The sequence below is a fragment of the Triturus cristatus genome, chromosome 9 (assembly GCF_964204655.1).
Source record: "Triturus cristatus chromosome 9, aTriCri1.1, whole genome shotgun sequence".
In the NCBI taxonomy this organism is placed as follows: domain Eukaryota; kingdom Metazoa; phylum Chordata; class Amphibia; order Caudata; family Salamandridae; genus Triturus; species Triturus cristatus.
The window spans coordinates 1,008,053,224-1,008,074,592 of record NC_140592.1 but is presented as its reverse complement, the minus strand read 5'-3'; positions in this window follow the sequence as shown (position 1 = coordinate 1,008,074,592).

Below are 21,369 nucleotides of genomic sequence, written 5' to 3'. Positions count from 1 at the left end.
CCCTGGTCCCTTCATGGGATGATCTCGGATGCCCTGGTCCCTTCATGGGATGATCTCGGATGCCCTGGTCCCTTCATGGGATGATCTCGGATGCCCTGGTCCCTTCATGGGATGATCTCGGATGCCCTGGTCCCTTCATGGGATGATCTCTGATGCCCTGGTCCCTTCATGGGATGATCTCTGATGCACTGGTCCCTTCATGGGATGATCTCTGATGCACTGGTCCCTTCATGGGATGATCTCTGATGCACTGGTCCCTTCATGGGATGATGTCTGATGCACTGGTCCCTTCATGGGATGATCTTGCATACCTCTAATCATAGTGCTGTGATGCCCTGGTCCCTTCATGGGATGATCTCTGATGCACTGGTCCCTTCATGGGATGATCTCTGATGCCCTGGTCCCTTCATGGGATGATCTCTGATGCCCTGGTCCCTTCATGGGATGATCTCTGATGCCCTGGTCCCTTCATGGGATGATCCCTGATGCCCTGGTCCCTTCATGGGATGATGTCTGATGCACTGGTCCCTTCATGGGATGATCTTGCATACCTCTAATCATAGTGCTGTGATGCCCTGGTCCCTTCATGGGATGATGTCTGAAGCACTGGTCCCTTCATGGGATGATCTTGCATACCTCTAATCATAGTGCTGTGATGCCCTGGTCCCTTCATGGGATGATCTCTGATGCCCTGGTCCCTTCATGGGATGATCTCTGATGCCCTGGTCCCTTCATGGGATGATCTGATGCCCTGGTCCCTTCATGGGATGATCTCTGATGCCCTGGTCCCTTCATGGGATGATCTCTGATGCCCTGGTCCCTTCATGGGATGATCTCTGATGCCCTGGTCCCTTCATGGGAGGATCTCTGATGCCCTGGTCCCTTCATGGGATGATCTCTGATGCCCTGGTCCCTTCATGGGAGGATCTCTGATGCCCTGGTCCCTTCATGGGATGATCTTGCATTCCTCTAATCATAGTGCTGTGATGCCCTGGTCCCTTCATGGGATGATCTCTGATGCCCTGGTCCCTTCATGGGATGATCTCTGATGCCCTGGTCCCATCATGGGATGATCTCTGATGCCCTGGTCCCATCATGGGATGATCTCTGATGCCCTGGTCCCATCATGGGATGATCTCTGATGCCCTGGTCCCATCATGGGATGATCTCTGATGCCCTGGTCCCATCATGGGATGATCTCTGATGCCCTGGTCCCATCATGGGATGATCTCTGATGCCCTGGTCCCATCATGGGATGATCTCTGATGCCCTGGTCCCATCATGGGATGATCTCTGATGCCCTGGTCCCATCATGGGATGATCTCTGATGCCCTGGTCCCATCATGGGATGATCTCTGATGCCCTGGTCCCATCATGGGATGATCTCTGATGCCCTGGTCCCATCATGGGATGATCTCTGATGCCCTGGTCCCATCATGGGATGATCTCTGATGCCCTGGTCCCATCATGGGATGATCTCTGATGCCCTGGTCCCTTCATGGGATGATCTCTGATGCCCTGGTCTCTTCATGGGATGATCTCTGATGCCCTGGTCCCATCATGTGATGATCTCTGATGCACTGGTCCCTTCATGGGATGTCTGATGCACTGGTCCCTTCATGGGATGATCTCTGATGCCCTGGTCCCTTCATGGGATGATCTCTGATGCACTGGTCCCTTTATGGGCTGATCTTGCATACCTCTAATCATAGTGCTGTGATGCACTGGTCCCTTCATGGGATGATCTTGCATACCTCTAATCATAGTGCTGTGATGCACTGGTCTCTCCATGGGATGATCTCTGGTCTCTTCATGGGATGATCTCTGATGCCCTGGTCCCTTCATGGGATGATCTGATGCCTTGGTCCCTTCATGGGAGGATCTCTGATGCCCTGGTCCCTTCATGGGATGATCTCTGATGCCCTGGTCCCTTCATGGGATGATCTCTGATGCCCTGGTCCCTTCATGGGATGATCTCTGATGCCCTGGTCCCTTCATGGGATGATCTCTGATGCCCTGGTCCCTTCATGGGATGATCTCTGATGCCCTGGTCCCTTCATGGGATGATCTCTGATGCCCTGGTCCCTTCATGGGATGATCTCTGATGCCCTGGTACCTTCATGGGATGATCTCTGATGCCCTGGTCCCTTCATGGGATGATCTCTGATGCACTGATCTCTGATGCACTGGTCCCTTAATGGGATGATCTTGCATACCTCTAATCACAGTGCAGTGATGCACTGGTCCCTTCATGGGATGATCTCTGATGCACTGGTCCCTTCATGGGATGATCTCTGATGCAGTGGTCCCTTCATGGGATGATGTCTGATGCACTGGTCCCTTCATGGGATGATGTCTGATGTGCTGGTCCCTTCATGGGATGATCTTGCATACCTCTAATCATAGTGCTGTGATGCCCTGGTCCCTTCATGGGATGATCTCCGATGCCCTGGTCCTCTCCCTTCATGGGATGATCTCCGATGCCCTGGTCCCTTCATGGGATGATCTCCGATGCCCTGGTCCCTTCATGGGATGATCTCCGATGCCCTGGTCCCTTCATGGGATGATCTCCGATGCCCTGGTCCCTTCATGGGATGATCTCCGATGCCCTGGTCCCTTCATGGGATGATCTCCGATGCCCTGGTCCCTTCATGGGATGATCTCCGATGCCCTGGTCCCTTCATGGGATGATCTCCGATGCCCTGGTCCCTTCATGGGATGATCTCCGATGCCCTGGTCCCTTCATGGGATGATCTCCGATGCCCTGGTCCCTTCATGGGATGATCTCCGATGCCCTGGTCCCTTCATGGGATGATCTCCGATGCCCTGGTCCCTTCATGGGATGATCTCCGATGCCCTGGTCCCTTCATGGGATGATCTCCGATGCCCTGGTCCCTTCATGGGATGATCTTGCATACCTCTAATCATAGTGCTGTGATGCACTGGTCCCTTCATGGAATGATCTTGCATACCTCTAATCATAGTGCTGTGATGCCCTGGTCCCTTCATGGGATGATCTCTGATGCCCTGGTCCCTTCATGGGATGATCTTGCATACCTCTAATCATAGTGCTGTGATGCCCTGGTCCCTTCATGGGATGATCTTGCATACCTCTAATCATAGTGCTGTAATGCACTGGTCCCTTCATGGGATGATCTCTGATCCCCTGGTCCCTTCATGGGGATGATCTCTGATGCACTGATCCCTTCATGGGATGATCTTGCATACCTCTAATCATAGTGGTGTGATGCCCTGGTCCCTTCATGGGATGATCTCGGATGCCCTGGTCCCTTCATGGGATGATCTCTGATGCCCTGGTTCCTTCATGGGATGATCTCAGATGCACTGGTCCCTTCATGGGATGGTCTCAGATGCACTGGTCCCTTCATGGGATGATCTCAGATGCACTGGTCCCTTCATGGGATGATCTCAGATGCACTGGTCCCTTCATGGGATGATGTCTGATGCCCTGGTCCCTTCATGGGATGATCTGATGCCCTGGTCCCTTCATGGGATGATCTGATGCCCTGGTCCCTTCATGGGATGATCTGATGCCCTGGTCCCTTCATGGGATGATCTGATGCCCTGGTCCCTTCATGGGATGATCTGAGATGCCCTGGTCCCTTCATGGGATGATCTCTGATGCCCTGGTCCCTTCATGGGATGATCTCTGATGCCCTGGTCCCTTCATGGGATGATATCTGATGCCCTGGTCCCTTCATGGGATGATATCTGATGCCCTGGTCCCTTCATGGGATGATATCTGATGCCCTGGTCCCTTCATGGGATGATATCTGATGCCCTGGTCCCTTCATGGGATGATATCTGATGCCCTGGTCCCTTCATGGGATGATATCTGATGCCCTGGTCCCTTCATGGGATGATCTGATGCCCTGGTCCCTTCATGGGATGATCTTTGATGCCCTGGTCCCTTCATGGGATGATCTTGCATACGTCTAATCATAGTGCTGTGATGCCCTGGTCCCTTCATGGGATGATCTCTGATGCCCTGGTCCCTTCATGGGATGATCTCTGATGCCCTGGTCCCTTCATGGGATGATCTCTGATGCCCTGGTCCCTTCATGGGATGATCTCTGATGCACTGGTCCCTTCATGGGATGATCTCTGATGCACTGGTCCCTTCCTGGACTGATCTTGCATACCTCTAATGTAAGTGTTGTGGTGTACTGGTCCCTTCATGGGATGATCTCTGATGCACTGGTCCCTTCATGGGATGATCTCTGATGCACTGGTCCCTTCATGGGATGATCTCTGATGCACTGGTCCCATGATGGGATGATCTCTGATGCACTGGTCCCATGATGGGATGATCTCTGATGCACTGGTCCCATGATGGGATGATCTCTGATGCACTGGTCCCATGATGGGATGATCTCGGATGCACTGGTCCCTTCATGGGATGATCTCGGATGCCCTGGTCCCTTCATGGGATGATCTCGGATGCCCTGGTCCCTTCATGGGATGATCTCGGATGCCCTGGTCCCTTCATGGGATGATCTCGGATGCCCTGGTCCCTTCATGGGATGATCTCGGATGCCCTGGTCCCTTCATGGGATGATCTCGGATGCCCTGGTCCCTTCATGGGATGATCTCGGATGCCCTGGTCCCTTCATGGGATGATCTGATGCCCTGGTCCCTTCATGGGATGATCTCTGATGCCCTGGTCCCTTCATGGGATCATCTTGCATACCTCTAATCATAGTGCTGTGATGCCCTGGTCCCTTCATGGGATGATCTCTGATCCCCTGGTCCCTTCATGGGATGATCTCTGATCCCCTGGTCCCTTCATGGGATGATCTCTGATCCCCTGGTCACTTCATGGGATGATCTCTGATCCCCTGGTCCCTTCATGGGATGATCTCTGATCCCCTGGTCCCTTCATGGGATGATCTCTGATCCCCTGGTCCCTTCATGGGATGATCTCTGATCCCCTGGTCCCTTCATGGGATGATCTCTGATCCCCTGGTCCCTTCATGGGGATGATCTCTGATGCACTGGTCCCTTCATGGGATGATCTTGCATACCTCTAATCATAGTGCTGTGATGCCCTGGTCCCTTCATGGGATGATGTCTGATGTCCTGGTCCCTTCAAGGGATGATGTCTGATGCCCTGGTCCCTTCATGGGATGATGTCTGATGCCCTGGTCCCTTCATGGGATGATGTCTGATGCCCTGGTCCCTTCATGGGATGATGTCTGATGCCCTGGTCCCTTCATGGGATGTCTGATGCCCTGGTCCCTTCATGGGATGATCTCTGATGCCCTGGTCCCTTCATGGGATGATCTCTGATGCCCTGGTCCCTTCATGGGATGATCTCTGATGCCCTGGTCCCTTCATGGGATGATCTCTGATGCCCTGGTCCCTTCATGGGATGATCTCTGATGCACTGGTCCCTTCATGGGATGATCTCTGATGCACTGGTCCCTTCATGGGATGATCTTGCGTACCTCTAATAGTGCTCTGATGCCCTGGTCCCTTTATGGGATGATCTCTGATGCCCTGGTCCCTTTATGGGATGATCTCTGATGCCCTGGTCCCTTTATGGGATGATCTCTGATGCCCTGGTCCCTTCATGGGATGATCTCTGATGCACTGGTCCCTTAATGGGATGATCTTGCATACCTCTAATCACAGTGCAGTGATGCACTGGTCCCTTCATGGGATGATGTCTGATGCACTGGTCCCTTAATGGGATGATATCTGATGCCCTGGTCCCTTCATGGGATGATCTCTGATGCCCTGGTCCCTTCATGGGATGATCTCTGATGCCCTGGTCCCTTCATGGGATGATCTCTGATGCCCTGGTCCCTTCATGGGATGATCTCTGATGCCCTGGTCCCTTCATGGGATGATCTCTGATGCCCTGGTCCCTTCATGGGATGATCTCTGATGCACTGGTCCCTTCATGGGATGATCTCTGAATCACTGGTCCCTTCATGGGATGATCTTGCATACCTCTAATCATAGTGCTGTGATGCCCTGGTCCCTCCATGGGATGATCTGTGATGCACTGGTCCCTTCATGGGATGATCTCTGATGCACTGGTCCCTTCATGGGATGATCTTGCATACCTCTAATCATAGTGCTGTGATGCCCTGGTCCCTTCATGGGATGATCTCTGATGCACTGGTCCCTTCATGGGATGATCTCTGATGCACTGGTCCCTTCATGGGATGATCTCTGATGCACTGGTCCCTTCATGGGATGATCTTGCATACCTCTAATCATAGTGCTGTGATGCACTGGTCCCTTCATGGGATGATCTCTGATGCACTGGTCCCTTCATGGGATGATCTTGCATACCTCTAATCATAGTGCTGTGATGCCCCGGCCCCTTCATGGGATGATCTCTGCTGCGCTGGTCCCTTCATGCGATGATCTCTGCTGCGCTGGTCCCTTCATGGGATAATCTCTGATGCACTGCTCCCTTCATGGGATGATCTTGCTTACCTCTAATCATAGTGCTGTAATGCCCTGGTCCCTTCATGGGATGATCTCTGATGCACTGGTCCCTTCATGGGATGATCTCTGATGCACTGGTCCCTTCATGGGATGATCTCTGATGCACTGGTCCCTTCATGGGATGATCTCTGATGCACTGGTCCCTTCATGGGATGATCTCTGATGCACTGGTCCCTTCATGGGATGATCTCTGATGCACTGGTCCCTTCATGGGATGATCTCTGCTGCGCTGGTCCCTTCATGGGATGATCTCTGATGCGCTGGTCCCTTCATGGGATGATCTCTGATGCCCTGGTCCCTTCATGGGATGATCTCTGATGCCCTGGTCCCTTCATGGGATGATCTCTGATGCCCTGGTCCCTTCATGGGATGATCTCTGATGCCCTGGTCCCTTCATGGGATGATCTCTGATGCCCTGGTCCCTTCATGGGATGATCTCTGATGCCCTGGTCCCTTCATGGGATGATCTCTGATGCCCTGGTCCCTTCATGGGATGATCTTGCATACCTCTAATCATAGTGCTGATGCCCTGGTCCCTTCATGGGATGATCTCTGATGCCCTGGTCCCTTCATGGGATGATCTCTGATGCCCTGGTCCCTTCATGGGATGATCTCTGATGCCCTGGTCCCTTCATGGGATGATCTTGCATACCTCTAATCATAGTGCTGTGATGCCCTGGTCCCTTCATGGGATGATGTCTGATGCACTGGTCCCTTCATGGGATGATGTCTGATGCACTGGTCCCTTCATGGGTTGATGTCTGATGCACTGGTCCCTTCATGGGTTGATGTCTGATGCACTGGTCCCTTCATGGGTTGATGTCTGATGCACTGGTCCCTTCATGGGATGATGTCTGATGCACTGGTCCCTTCATGGGATGATGTCTGATGCACTGGTCCCTTAATGGGATGATGTCTGATGCACTGGTCCCTTAATGGGATGATGTCTGATGCACTGGTCCCTTAATGGGATGATGTCTGATGCACTGGTCCCTTAATGGGATGATGTCTGATGCACTGGTCCCTTCATGGGATGATGTCTGATGCACTGGTCCCTTCATGGGATGATCTCAGATGCACTGGTCCCTTCATGGGATGATCTCAGATGCACTGGTCCCTTCATGGGATGATCTCAGATGCACTGGTCCCTTCATGGGATGATGTCTGATGCACTGGTCCCTTCATGGGATGATCTTGCATACCTCTAATCATAGTGCTGTGATGCCCTGGTCCCTTCATGGGATGATCTCTGATGCCCTGGTCCCACTCCCTTCATGGGATGATCTGATGCCCTGGTCCCTTCATGGGATGATCTGATGCCCTGGTCCCTTCATGGGATGATCTGATGCCCTGGTCCCTTCATGGGATGATCTTTGATGCATTGGTCCCTTCATGGGATGATCTTGCATACCTTTAATCATAGTGCTGTGATGCCCTGGTCCCTTCATGGGATGATCTCTGATGCACTGGTCCCTTCATGGGATGATCTCTGATGCACTGGTCCCTTCATGGGATGATCTCTGATGCACTGGTCCCATGATGGGATGATCTCTGATGCACTGGTCCCATGATGGGATGATCTCTGATGCACTGGTCCCATGATGGGATGATCTCTGCACTGGTCCCTTCATGGGATGATCTCTGATGCACTGGTCCCTTCATGGGATGATCTTGCATTCCTCTAATCATAGTGCTGTGATGCCCTGGTCCCTTGATGGGATGATCTCTGATGCACTGGTCCCTTCATGGGATGTATTGATGCACTGGTCCCTTCATGGGATGATCTGATGCCCTGGTCCCTTCATGGGATGATCTGATGCCCTGGTCCCTTCATGGGATGATCTGATGCCCTGGTCCCTTCATGGGATGATCTGATGCCCTGGTCCCTTCATGGGATGATCTGATGCCCTGGTCCCTTCATGGGATGATCTCTGATGCCCTGGTCCCTTCATGGGATGATCTCTGATGCCCTGGTCCCTTCATGGGATGATCTCGGATGCCCTGGTCCCATGATGGGATGATCTCGGATGCCCTGGTCCCTTCATGGGATGATCTCGGATGCCCTGGTCCCTTCATGGGATGATCTCGGATGCCCTGGTCCCTTCATGGGATGATCTCGGATGCCCTGGTCCCTTCATGGGATGATCTCGGATGCCCTGGTCCCTTCATGGGATGATCTCGGATGCCCTGGTCCCTTCATGGGATGATCTCGGATGCCCTGGTCCCTTCATGGGATGATCTCGGATGCCCTGGTCCCTTCATGGGATGATCTCGGATGCCCTGGTCCCTTCATGGGATGATGTCTGATGCCCTGGTCCCTTCATGGGATGATGTCTGATGCCCTGGTCCCTTCATGGGATGATGTCTGATGCCCTGGTCCCTTCATGGGATGATGTCTGATGCCCTGGTCCCTTCATGGGATGATGTCTGATGCCCTGGTCCCTTCATGGGATGATGTCTGATGCCCTGGTCCCTTCATGGGATGATCTGATGCACTGGTCCCTTCATGGGATGATCTCTGATGCACTGGTCCCTTCATGGGATGATCTCTGATGCCCTGGTCCCTTCATGGGATGATCTCTGATGCCCTGGTCCCTTCATGGGATGATCTGATGCACTGGTCCCTTCATGGAATGATCTCTGCACTGGTCCCTTCATGGGATGATCTGATGCACTGGTCCCTTCATGGGATGATCTGATGCACTGGTCCCTTCATGGGATGATCTCTGATGCCCTGGTCCCTTCATGGGATGATCTCTGATGCCCTGGTCCCTTCATGGGATGATCTCTGATGCCCTGGTCCCTTCATGGGATGATGTCTGATGCCCTGGTCCCTTCATGGGATGATGTCTGATGCCCTGGTCCCTTCATGGGATGATGTCTGATGCCCTGGTCCCTTCATGGGATGATGTCTGATGCCCTGGTCCCTTCATGGGATGATGTCTGATGCCCTGGTCCCTTCATGGGATGATGTCTGATGCCCTGGTCCCTTCATGGGATGATCTGATGCACTGGTCCCTTCATGGGATGATCTCTGATGCACTGGTCCCTTCATGGGATGATCTCTGATGCCCTGGTCCCTTCATGGGATGATCTCTGATGCCCTGGTCCCTTCATGGGATGATCTGATGCACTGGTCCCTTCATGGAATGATCTCTGCACTGGTCCCTTCATGGGAGTATCTTGCATTCCTCTAATCATAGTGCTGTGATGCCCTGGTCCCTTGATGGGATGATCTCTGATGCACTGGTCCCTTCATGGGATGATCTCTGATGCACTGGTCCCTTCATGGGATGATCTCTGATGCACTGGTCCCTTCATGGGATGATCTTGCATACCTCTAATAATAGTGCTGTGATGCCCTGGTCCCTTTATGGGATGATCTCTGATGCCCTGGTCCCTTTATGGGATGATCTCTGATGCCCTGGTCCCTTTATGGGATGATCTCTGATGCCCTGGTCCCTTTATGGGATGATCTCTGATGCCCTGGTCCCTTTATGGGATGATCTCTGATGCACTGGTCCCTTTATGGGCTGATCTCTGAAGCACTGGTCCCTTTATGGGCTGATCTCTGATGCACTGGTCCCTTCATGGGATTATCTCTGATGCACTGGTCCCTTCATGGGATTATCTCTGATCCCCTGGTCCCTTCATGGGATTATCTCTGATCCCCTGGTCCCTTCATGGGATTATCTCTGATCCCCTGGTCCCTTCATGGGATGATCTCTGATCCCCTGGTCCCTTCATGGGATGATCTCTGATCCCCTGGTCCCTTCATGGGATGATCTCTGATCCCCTGGTCCCTTCATGGGATGATCTCTGATCCCCTGGTCCCTTCATGGGATGATCTCTGATCCCCTGGTCCCTTCATGGGATGATCTCTGATCCCCTGGTCCCTTCATGGGATGATCTCTGATCCCCTGGTCCCTTCATGGGATGATCTCTGATCCCCTGGTCCCTTCATGGGATGATCTCTGATCCCCTGGTCCCTTCATGGGATGATCTCTGATCCCCTGGTCCCTTCATGGGATGATCTCTGATCCCCTGGTCCCTTCATGGGATGATCTCTGATCCCCTGGTCCCTTCATGGGATGATCTCTGATCCCCTGGTCCCTTCATGGGATGATCTTGCATACCTCCAATCATAGTGCTGTGATGCCCTGGTCCCTTCATGGGATGATGTCTGATGCACTGGTCCCTTCATGGGATGATGTCTGATGCACTGGTCCCTTCATGGGATGATGTCTGATGCACTGGTCCCTTCATGGGATGATGTCTGATGCACTGGTCCCTTCATGGGATGATGTCTGATGCACTGGTCCCTTCATGGGATGATGTCTGATGCACTGGTCCCTTCATGGGATGATGTCTGATGCACTGGTCCCTTCATGGGATGATGTCTGATGCACTGGTCCCTTCATGGGATGATCTCTGATGCACTGGTCCCTTCATGGGATGATCTCTGATGCACTGGTCCCTTCATGGGATGATCTCTGATGCACTGGTCCCTTCATGGGATGATCTTGCATACCTCTAATCATAGTGCTGTGATGCCCTGGTCCCTTCATGGGATGATCTCTGATGCCCTGGTCCCTTCATGGGATGATCTGATGCCCTGGTCCCTTCATGGGATGATCTGATGCCCTGGTCCCTTCATGGGATGATCTGATGCCCTGGTCCCTTCATGGGATGATCTGATGCCCTGGTCCCTTCATGGGATGATCTGATGCCCTGGTCCCTTCATGGGATGATCTGATGCCCTGGTCCCTTCATGGGATGATCTGATGCCCTGGTCCCTTCATGGGATGATCTGATGCCCTGGTCCCTTCATGGGATGATCTGATGCCCTGGTCCCTTCATGGGATGATCTGATGCCCTGGTCCCTTCATGGGATGATCTGATGCCCTGGTCCCTTCATGGGATGATCTGATGCCCTGGTCCCTTCATGGGATGATCTGATGCCCTGGTCCCTTCATGGGATGATCTGATGCCCTGGTCCCTTCATGGGATGATCTTTGATGCATTGGTCCCTTCATGGGATGATCTTGCATACCTTTAATCATAGTTCTCTGATGCACTGGTCCCTTCATGGGATGATCTCTGATGCACTGGTCCCTTCATGGGATGATCTCTGATGCACTGGTCCCATGATGGGATGATCTCTGATGCCCTGGTCCCATGATGGGATGATCTCTGATGCCCTGGTCCCTTGATGGGATGATCTCTGATGCCCTGGTCCCATGATGGGATGATCTCTGATGCCCTGGTCCCTTCATGGGATGATCTGATGCCCTGGTCCCTTCATGGGATGATCTGATGCCCTGGTCCCTTCATGGGATGATCTGATGCCCTGGTCCCTTCATGGGATGATCTGATGCCCTGGTCCCTTCATGGGATGATCTGATGCCCTGGTCCCTTCATGGGATGATCTGATGCCCTGGTCCCTTCATGGGATGATCTGATGCCCTGGTCCCTTCATGGGATGATCTGATGCCCTGGTCCCATGATGGGATGATCTCTGATGCCCTGGTCCCATGATGGGATGATCTCCGATGCCCTGGTCCCATGATGGGATGATCTCCGATGCCCTGGTCCCATGATGGGATGATCTCGGATGCCCTGGTCCCTTCATGGGATGATCTCGGATGCCCTGGTCCCTTCATGGGATGATCTCGGATGCCCTGGTCCCTTCATGGGATGATCTCGGATGCCCTGGTCCCTTCATGGGATGATCTCGGATGCCCTGGTCCCTTCATGGGATGATGTCTGATGCCCTGGTCCCTTCATGGGATGATGTCTGATGCCCTGGTCCCTTCATGGGATGATGTCTGATGCCCTGGTCCCTTCATGGGATGATGTCTGATGCCCTGGTCCCTTCATGGGATGATGTCTGATGCCCTGGTCCCTTCATGGGATGATGTCTGATGCCCTGGTCCCTTCATGGGATGATGTCTGATGCCCTGGTCCCTTCATGGGATGATCTCTGATGCCCTGGTCCCTTCATGGGATGATCTCTGATGCCCTGGTCCCTTCATGAGATGATCTCTGATGCCCTGGTCCCTTCATGAGATGATCTCTGATGCCCTGGTCCCTTCATGGGATGATGTCTGATGCCCTGGTCCCTTCATGGGATGATGTCTGATGCCCTGGTCCCTTCATGGGATGATGTCTGATGCCCTGGTCCCTTCATGGGATGATGTCTGATGCCCTGGTCCCTTCATGGGATGATGTCTGATGCCCTGGTCCCTTCATGGGATGATGTCTGATGCCCTGGTCCCTTCATGGGATGATGTCTGATGCCCTGGTCCCTTCATGGGATGATGTCTGATGCCCTGGTCCCTTCATGGGATGATCTCTGATGCCCTGGTCCCTTCATGGGATGATCTCTGATGCCCTGGTCCCTTCATGGGATGATCTGATGCACTGGTCCCTTCATGGAATGATCTCTGATGCACTGGTCCCTTCATGGGAGTATCTTGCATTCCTCTAATCATAGTGCTGTGATGCACTGGTCCCTTCATGGGATGATCTCTGATGCACTGGTCCCTTCATGGGATGATCTCTGATGCACTGGTCCCTTCATGGGATGATCTTGCATACCTCTAATAATAGTGCTGTGATGCCCTGGTCCCTTTATGGGATGAGCTCTGATGCCCTGGTCCCTTTATGGGATGAGCTCTGATGCCCTGGTCCCTTTATGGGATGATCTCTGATGCCCTGGTCCCTTTATGGGATGATCTCTGATCCCCTGGTCCCTTCATGGGATGATCTCTGATCCCCTGGTCCCTTCATGGGATGATCTTGCATACCTCCAATCATAGTGCTGTGATGCCCTGGTCCCTTCATGGGATGATGTCTGATGCCCTTGTCCCTTCATGGGATGATGTCTGATGCCCTGGTCCCTTCATGGGATGATGTCTGATGCCCTGGTCCCTTCATGGGATGATGTCTGATGCCCTGGTCCCTTCATGGGATGATGTCTGATGCCCTGGTCCCTTCATGGGATGATGTCTGATGCCCTGGTCCCTTCATGGGATAATGTCTGATGCCCTGGTCCCTTCATGGGATGATGTCTGATGCCCTGGTCCCTTCATGGGATGATGTCTGATGCCCTGGTCCCTTCATGGGATGATGTCTGATGCCCTGGTCCCTTCATGGGATGATGTCTGATGCCCTGGTCCCTTCATGGGATGATGTCTGATGCCCTGGTCCCTTCATGGGATGATGTCTGATGCCCTGGTCCCTTCATGGGATGATGTCTGATGCCCTGGTCCCTTCATGGGATGATGTCTGATGCCCTGGTCCCTTCATGGGATGATCTCTGATGCACTGGTCCCTTCATGGGATGATCTTGCATACCTCTAATAGTGCTGTGATGCACTGGTCCCTTTATGGGATGATCTGATGCACTGGTCCCTTCATGGGATGATCTGATGCACTGGTCCCTTCATGGGATGATCTGATGTCCTGGTCCCTCCATGGGATGATCTCTGATGCCCTGGTCCCTCCATGGGATGATCTCTGATGCACTGGTTTCTTCATGGGATGATCTCTGATGCACTGGTCCCTTCATGGGATGATGTCTGATGCACTGGTCCCTTCATGGGATGATCTTGCATACCTCTAATCAGTTATGCCCTGGTCCCTTCATGGGATGATCTCTGATGCACTGGTCCCTTCATGGGATGATCTCTGATGCACTGGACCCTTCATGGGATGATCTTGCATACCTCTAATCATAGTGCTGTGATGCCCTGGTCCCTTCATGGGATGATGTCTGATGCACTGGTCCCTTCATGGGATGATGTCTGATGCACTGGTCCCTTCATGGGATGATCTTGCATACCTCTAATCATAGTGCTGTGATGCCCTGGTCCCTTCATGGGATGATCTCTGATGCCCTGGTCCCTTCATGGGATGATCTCTGATGCCCTGGTCCCTTCATGGGATGATCTCTGATGCCCTGGTCCCTTCATGGGATGATCTCTGATGCCCTGGTCCCTTCATGGGATGATCTCTGATGCCCTGGTCCCTTCATGGGATGATCTCTGATGCCCTGGTCCCTTCATGGGATGATGTCTGATGCCCTGGTCCCTTCATGGGATCATCTTGCATACCTCTAATCATAGTGCTGTGATGCCCTGGTCCCTTCATGGGATGATCTCTGATGCCCTGGTCCCTTCATGGGATGATCTCGGATGCCCTGGTCCCTTCATGGGATCATCTTGCATACCTCTAATCATAGTGCTGTGATGCCCTGGTCCCTTCATGGGATGATATCTGCACTGGTCCCTTCATGGGATGATCTCTGATGCCCTGGTCCCTTCATGGGATGATCTCTGATGCCCTGGTCCCTTCATGGGATGATCTCTGATGCCCTGGTCCCTTCATGGGATGATCTCTGATGCCCTGGTCCCTTCATGGGATGATCTCTGATCCCTTCATGGGATGATCTCTGATGCACTGGTCCCTTCATGGGATGATCTCTGATGCACTGGTCCCTTCATGGGATGATCTTGTGTACCTCTAATAGTGCTCTGATGCCCTGGTCCCTTTATGGGATGATCTCTGATGCCCTGGTCCCTTTATGGGATGATCTCTGATGCCCTGGTCCCTTTATGGGATGATCTCTGATGCCCTGGTCCCTTTATGGGATGATCTCTGATGCCCTGGTCCCTTCATGGGATGATCTCTGCCCTGGTCCCTTCATGGGATGATCTCTGATGCCCTGGTCCCTTCATGGGATGATCTCTGATGCCCTGGTCCCTTCATGGGATGATCTCTGATGCCCTGGTCCCTTCATGGGATCATCTTGCATACCTCTAATCATAGTGCTGTGATGCCCTGGTCCCTTCATGGGATGATCTCTGATGCACTGGTCCCTTCATGGGATGATCTCTGATGCACTGGTCCCTTCATGGGATGATCTCTGATGCACTGGTCCCTTCATGGGATGATCTCTGATCCCCTGGTCCCTTCATGGGATGATCTCTGATCCCCTGGTCCCTTCATGGGATGATCTCTGATCCCCTGGTCCCTTCATGGGATGATCTCTGATCCCCTGGTCCCTTCATGGGATGATCTCTGATGCACTGGTCCCTTCATGGGATGATCTTGCGTACCTCTAATAATAGTGCTGTGATGCCCTGGTCCCTTCATGGGATGATCTCTGATGCACTGGTCCATTCATGGGAGTATCTTGCAGACTTCTAATCATAGTGCTCTGATGCCCTGGTCCCATGATGGGATGATCTCTGATGCCCTGGTCCCATGATGGGATGATCTCTGATGCCCTGGTCCCTTCATGGGATGATCTGATGCCCTGGTCCCTTCATGGGATGATCTCGGATGCCCTGGTCCCTTCATGGGATGATCTCGGATGCCCTGGTCCCTTCATGGGATGATCTCGGATGCCCTGGTCCCTTCATGGGATGCCCTCAGATGCACTGGTCCCTTCATGGGATGCTCTCAGATGCACTGGTCCCTTCGTGGGATGATCTCTGATGCCCCGGTCCCTTCATGGGATGATCTGATTCCCTGGTCCCTTCATGGGATGATCTGATTCCCTGGTCCCTTCATGGGATGATCTGATTCCCTGGTCCCTTCATGGGATGATCTCGGATGCCCTGGTCCCTTCATGGGATGATCTCGGATGCCCTGGTCCCTTCATGGGATGATCTGATGCCCTGGTCCCTTCATGGGATGCTCTCAGATGCACTGGTCCCTTCGTGGGATGATCTCTGATGCCCTGGTCCCTTCATGGGATGATCTCGGATGCCCTGGTCCCTTCATGGGATGATCTCGGATGCCCTGGTCCCTTCATGGGATGATCTCGGATGCCCTGGTCCCTTCATGGGATGATCTCGGATGCCCTGGTCCCTTCATGGGATGATCTCGGATGCCCTGGTCCCTTCATGGGATGCCCTCAGATGCACTGGTCCCTTCATGGGATGCTCTCAGATGCACTGGTCCCTTCGTGGGATGATCTCTGATGCCCCGGTCCCTTCATGGGATGATCTGATTCCCTGGTCCCTTCATGGGATGATCTGATTCCCTGGTCCCTTCATGGGATGATCTGATTCCCTGGTCCCTTCATGGGATGATCTCGGATGCCCTGGTCCCTTCATGGGATGATCTCGGATGCCCTGGTCCCTTCATGGGATGATCTGATGCCCTGGTCCCTTCATGGGATGCTCTCAGATGCACTGGTCCCTTCGTGGGATGATCTCTGATGCCCCGGTCCCTTCGTGGGATGATCTTGCATACCTCTAATCATAGTGCTGTGATGCCCTGGTCCCTTCATGGGATGATCTGATGCCCTGGTCCCTTCATGGGATGATCTGATGCCCTGGTCCCTTCATGGGATGATCTGATGCCCTGGTCCTTTCATGGGATGATCTGATGCCCTGGTCCTTTCATGGGATGATCTGATGCCCTGGTCCCTTCATGGGATGATCTGATGCCCTGGTCCCTTCATGGGATGATCTGATGCCCTGGTCCCTTCATGGGATGATCTGATGCCCTGGTCCCTTCATGGGATGATCTGATGCCCTGGTCCCTTCATGGGATGATCTGATGCCCTGGTCCCTTCATGGGATGATGTCTGATGCCTTGGTCCCTTCATGGGATGATGTCTGATGCCTTGGTCCCTTCATGGGATGATGTCTGATGCCCTGGTCCCTTCATGGGATGATGTCGGATGCCCTGGTCCCTTCATGGGATGATGTCGGATGCCCTGGTCCCTTCATGGGATGATGTCGGATGCCCTGGTCCCTTCATGGGATGATCTCGGATGCCCTGGTCCCTTCATGGGATGATCTCGGATGCCCTGGTCCCTTCATGGGATGATCTCGGATGCCCTGGTCCCTTCATGGGATGATCTCGGATGCCCTGGTCCCTTCATGGGATGATCTCGGATGCCCTGGTCCCTTCATGGGATGATGTCTGATGCCCTGGTCCCTTCATGGGATGATGTCTGATGCACTGGTCCCTTCATGGGATGATCTTGCATACCTCTAATCAGTGTTGTGATGCCCTGGTCCCTTCACGGGATGATCTCGGGTGCCCTGGTCCCTTCACGGGATGATCTCGGATGCCCTGGTCCCTTCACGGGATGATCTCGGATGCCCTGGTCCCTTCATGGGATGATCTCGGATGCCCTGGTCCCTTCATGGGATTATCTCTGATGCACTGGTCCCTTCATGGGATCATCTTGCATACCTCTAATCATAGTGCTGTGATGCCCTGGTCCCTTCATGGGATGATGTCTGATGCACTGGTCCCTTCATGGGATGATCTCGGATGCCCTGGTCCCTTCATGGGATTATCTCTGATGCACTGGTCCCTTCATGGGATCATCTTGCATACCTCTAATCATAGTGCTGTGATGCCCTGGTCCCTTCATGGGATGATGTCTGATGCACTGGTCCCTTCATGGGATGATCTCTGCACTGGTCCCTTCATGGGATGATCTCTGCACTGGTCCCTTCATGGGATGATCTCAGATGCACTGGTCCCTTCATGGGATGATCTCAGATGCACTGGTCCCTTCATGGGATGATCTCAGATGCACTGGTCCCTTCATGGGATGATCTCTGATGCACTGGACCCTTCATGGGATGATCTTGCATACCTCTAATCATAGTGCTGTGATGCCCTGGTCCCTTCATGGGATGATCTCTGATGCACTGGTCCCTTCATGGGATGATCTCTGATGCACTGGTCCCTTCATGGGATGATCTCTGATGCCCTGGTCCCTTCATGGGATGATCTGATGCACTGGTCCCTTCATGGGATGATCTGATGCCCTGGTCCCTTCATGGGATGATCTGATGCCCTGGTCCCTTCATGGGATGATCTCTGATGCCTTGGTCCCTTCATGGAATGATCTCTGATGCCCTGGTCCCTTCATGGGATGATCTCTGATGCCCTGGTCCCTTCATGGGATGATCTCTGATGCCCTGGTCCCTTCATGGGATGATCTGTGATGCCCTGGTCCCTTCATGGGATGATCTGTGATGCCCTGGTCCCTTCATGGGATGATCTGTGATGCCCTGGTCCCTTCATGGGATGATCTGTGATGCCCTGGTCCCTTCATGGGATGATCTGATGCCCTGGTCCCTTCATGGGATGATCTGATGCCCTGGTCCCTTCATGGGATGATCTGATGCCCTGGTCCCTTCATGGGATGATCTGATGCCCTGGTCCCTTCATGGGATGATCTGATGCCCTGGTCCCTTCATGGGATGATCTGATGCCCTAGTCCCTTCATGGGATGATCTGATGCCCTGGTCCCTTCATGGGATGATATCTGATGCACTGGTCCCTTCATGGGATGATCTGATGCACTGGTCCCTTCATGGAATGATCTCTGATGCACTGGTCCCTTCATGGGAGTATCTTGCATTCCTCTAATCATAGTGCTGTGATGCCCTGGTCCCATGATGGGATGATCTCTGATGCCCTGGTCCCATGTTGGGATGATCTCTGATGCCCTGGTCCCTTCATGGGATGATCTCTGATGCCCTGGTCCCTTCATGGAATGATCTCTGATGCACTGGTCCCTTCATGGGAGTATCTTGCATTCCTCTAATCATAGTGCTGTGATGCACTGGTCCCTTCATGGGATGATCTCTGATGCACTGGTCCCTTCATGGGATGATCTTGCGTACCTCTAATAATAGTGCTGTGATGCCCTGGTCCCTTTCTGGGATGATCTGATGCCCTGGTCCCTTTCTGGGATTATCTGATGCCCTGGTCCCTTCATGGGATGATCTCTGATGCCCTGGTCCCTTCATGGGATAATCTCTGATGCCCTGGTCCCTTCATGGGATAATCTCTGATGCCCTGGTCCCTTCATGGGATGATCTCTGATGCCCTGGTCCCTTCATGGGATCATCTTGCATACCTCTAATCATAGTGCTGTGATGCCCTGGTCCCTTCATGGGATGATCTCTGATGCACTGGTCCCTTCATGGGATGATCTCTGATGCACTGGTCCCTTCATGGGATGATCTCTGATGCACTGGTCCCTTTATGGGGATGATCTCTGATGCACTGGTTCCTTCATGGGATGATCTTGCATACCTTTAATCATAGTGCTGTGATGCCCTGGTCCCTTCATGGGATGATGTCTGATGCCCTGGTCCCTTCATGGGATGATGTCTGATGCCCTGGTCCCTTCATGGGATGATGTCTGATGCCCTGGTCCCTTCATGGGATGATGTCTGATGCCCTGGTCCCTTCATGGGATGATCTGATGCCCTGGTCCCTTGATGCCCTGGTCCCTTTATGGGATGATCTGATGCCCTGGTCCCTTGATGCCCTGGTCCCTTTATGGGATGATCTGATGCCCTGGTCCCTTCATGGGATGATCTCTGATGCCCTGGTCCCTTCATGGGATGATGTCTGATGCCCTGGTCCCTTCATGGGATGAGCTCCGATGCCCTGGTCCCTTCATGGGATGATCTTGCATTCCTCTAATCATAGTGCTGTGATGCCCTGGTCCCTTCATGGGATGATCTCTGATGCCCTGGTCCCTTCACGGGATGATCTCTGATGCACTGGTCCCTTCATGGGATGATCTTGCGTACCTCTAATAATAGTGCTGTGATGCCCTGGTCCCTTTATGGGATGATCTGATGCCCTGGTCCCTTGATGCCCTGGTCCCTTTATGGGATGATCTGATGCCCTGGTCCCTTTATGAGATGATCTGATGCCCTGGTCCCTTTATGGGATGATCTCTGATGCCCTGGTCCCTTCATGGGATGATGTCTGATGCACTGGTCCCTTCATGGGATGATCTTGCATACCTCTAATCAGTGTTGTGATGCCCTGGTCCCTTCATGGGATGATCTATGATGCACTGGTCCCTTCATGGGATGATGTCTGATGCCCTGGTCCCTTCATGGGACGATGTCTGATGCCCTGGTCCCTTAATGGGACGATGTCTGATGCCCTGGTCCCTTCATGGGATGATCTGATGCCCTGGTCCCTTGATGCCCTGGTCCCTTTATGGGATGATCTGATGCCCTGGTCCCTTGATGCCCTGGTCCCTTTATGGGATGATCTGATGCCCTGGTCCCTTTATGGGATGATCTGATGCCCTGGTCCCTTTATGGGATGATCTGATGCCCTGGTCCCTTCATGGGATGATCTCTGATGCACTGGTCCCTTCATGGGATGATCTCTGATGCCCTGGTCCCTTCATGGGATGATGTCTGATGCCCTGGTCCCTTCATGGGATGATCTCCGATGCCCTGGTCCCTTCATGGGATGATCTTGCATTCCTCTAATCATAGTGCTGTGATGCCCTGGTCCCTTCATGGGATGATCTCTGATGCCCTGGTCCCTTCACGGGATGATCTCTGATGCACTGGTCCCTTCATGGGATGATCTTGCGTACCTCTAATAATAGTGCTGTGATGCCCTGGTCCCTTTATGGGATGATCTGATGCCCTGGTCCCTTGATGCCCTGGTCCCTTTATGGGATGATCTGATGCCCTGGTCCCTTTATGAGATGATCTGATGCCCTGGTCCCTTTATGGGATGATCTCTGATGCCCTGGTCCCTTCATGGGATGATGTCTGATGCACTGGTCCCTTCATGGGATGATCTTGCATACCTCTAATCAGTGTTGTGATGCCCTGGTCCCTTCATGGGATGATCTATGATGCACTGGTCCCTTCATGGGATGATCTCTGATGCCCTGGTCCCTTCATGGGATGATGTCTGATGCCCTGGTCCCTTCATGGGATGATGTCTGATGCCCTGGTCCCTTAATGGGATGATGTCTGATGCCCTGGTCCCTTCATGGGATGATGTCTGATGCCCTGGTCCCTTCATGGGATGATGTCTGATGCCCTGGTCCCTTCATGGGATGATCTG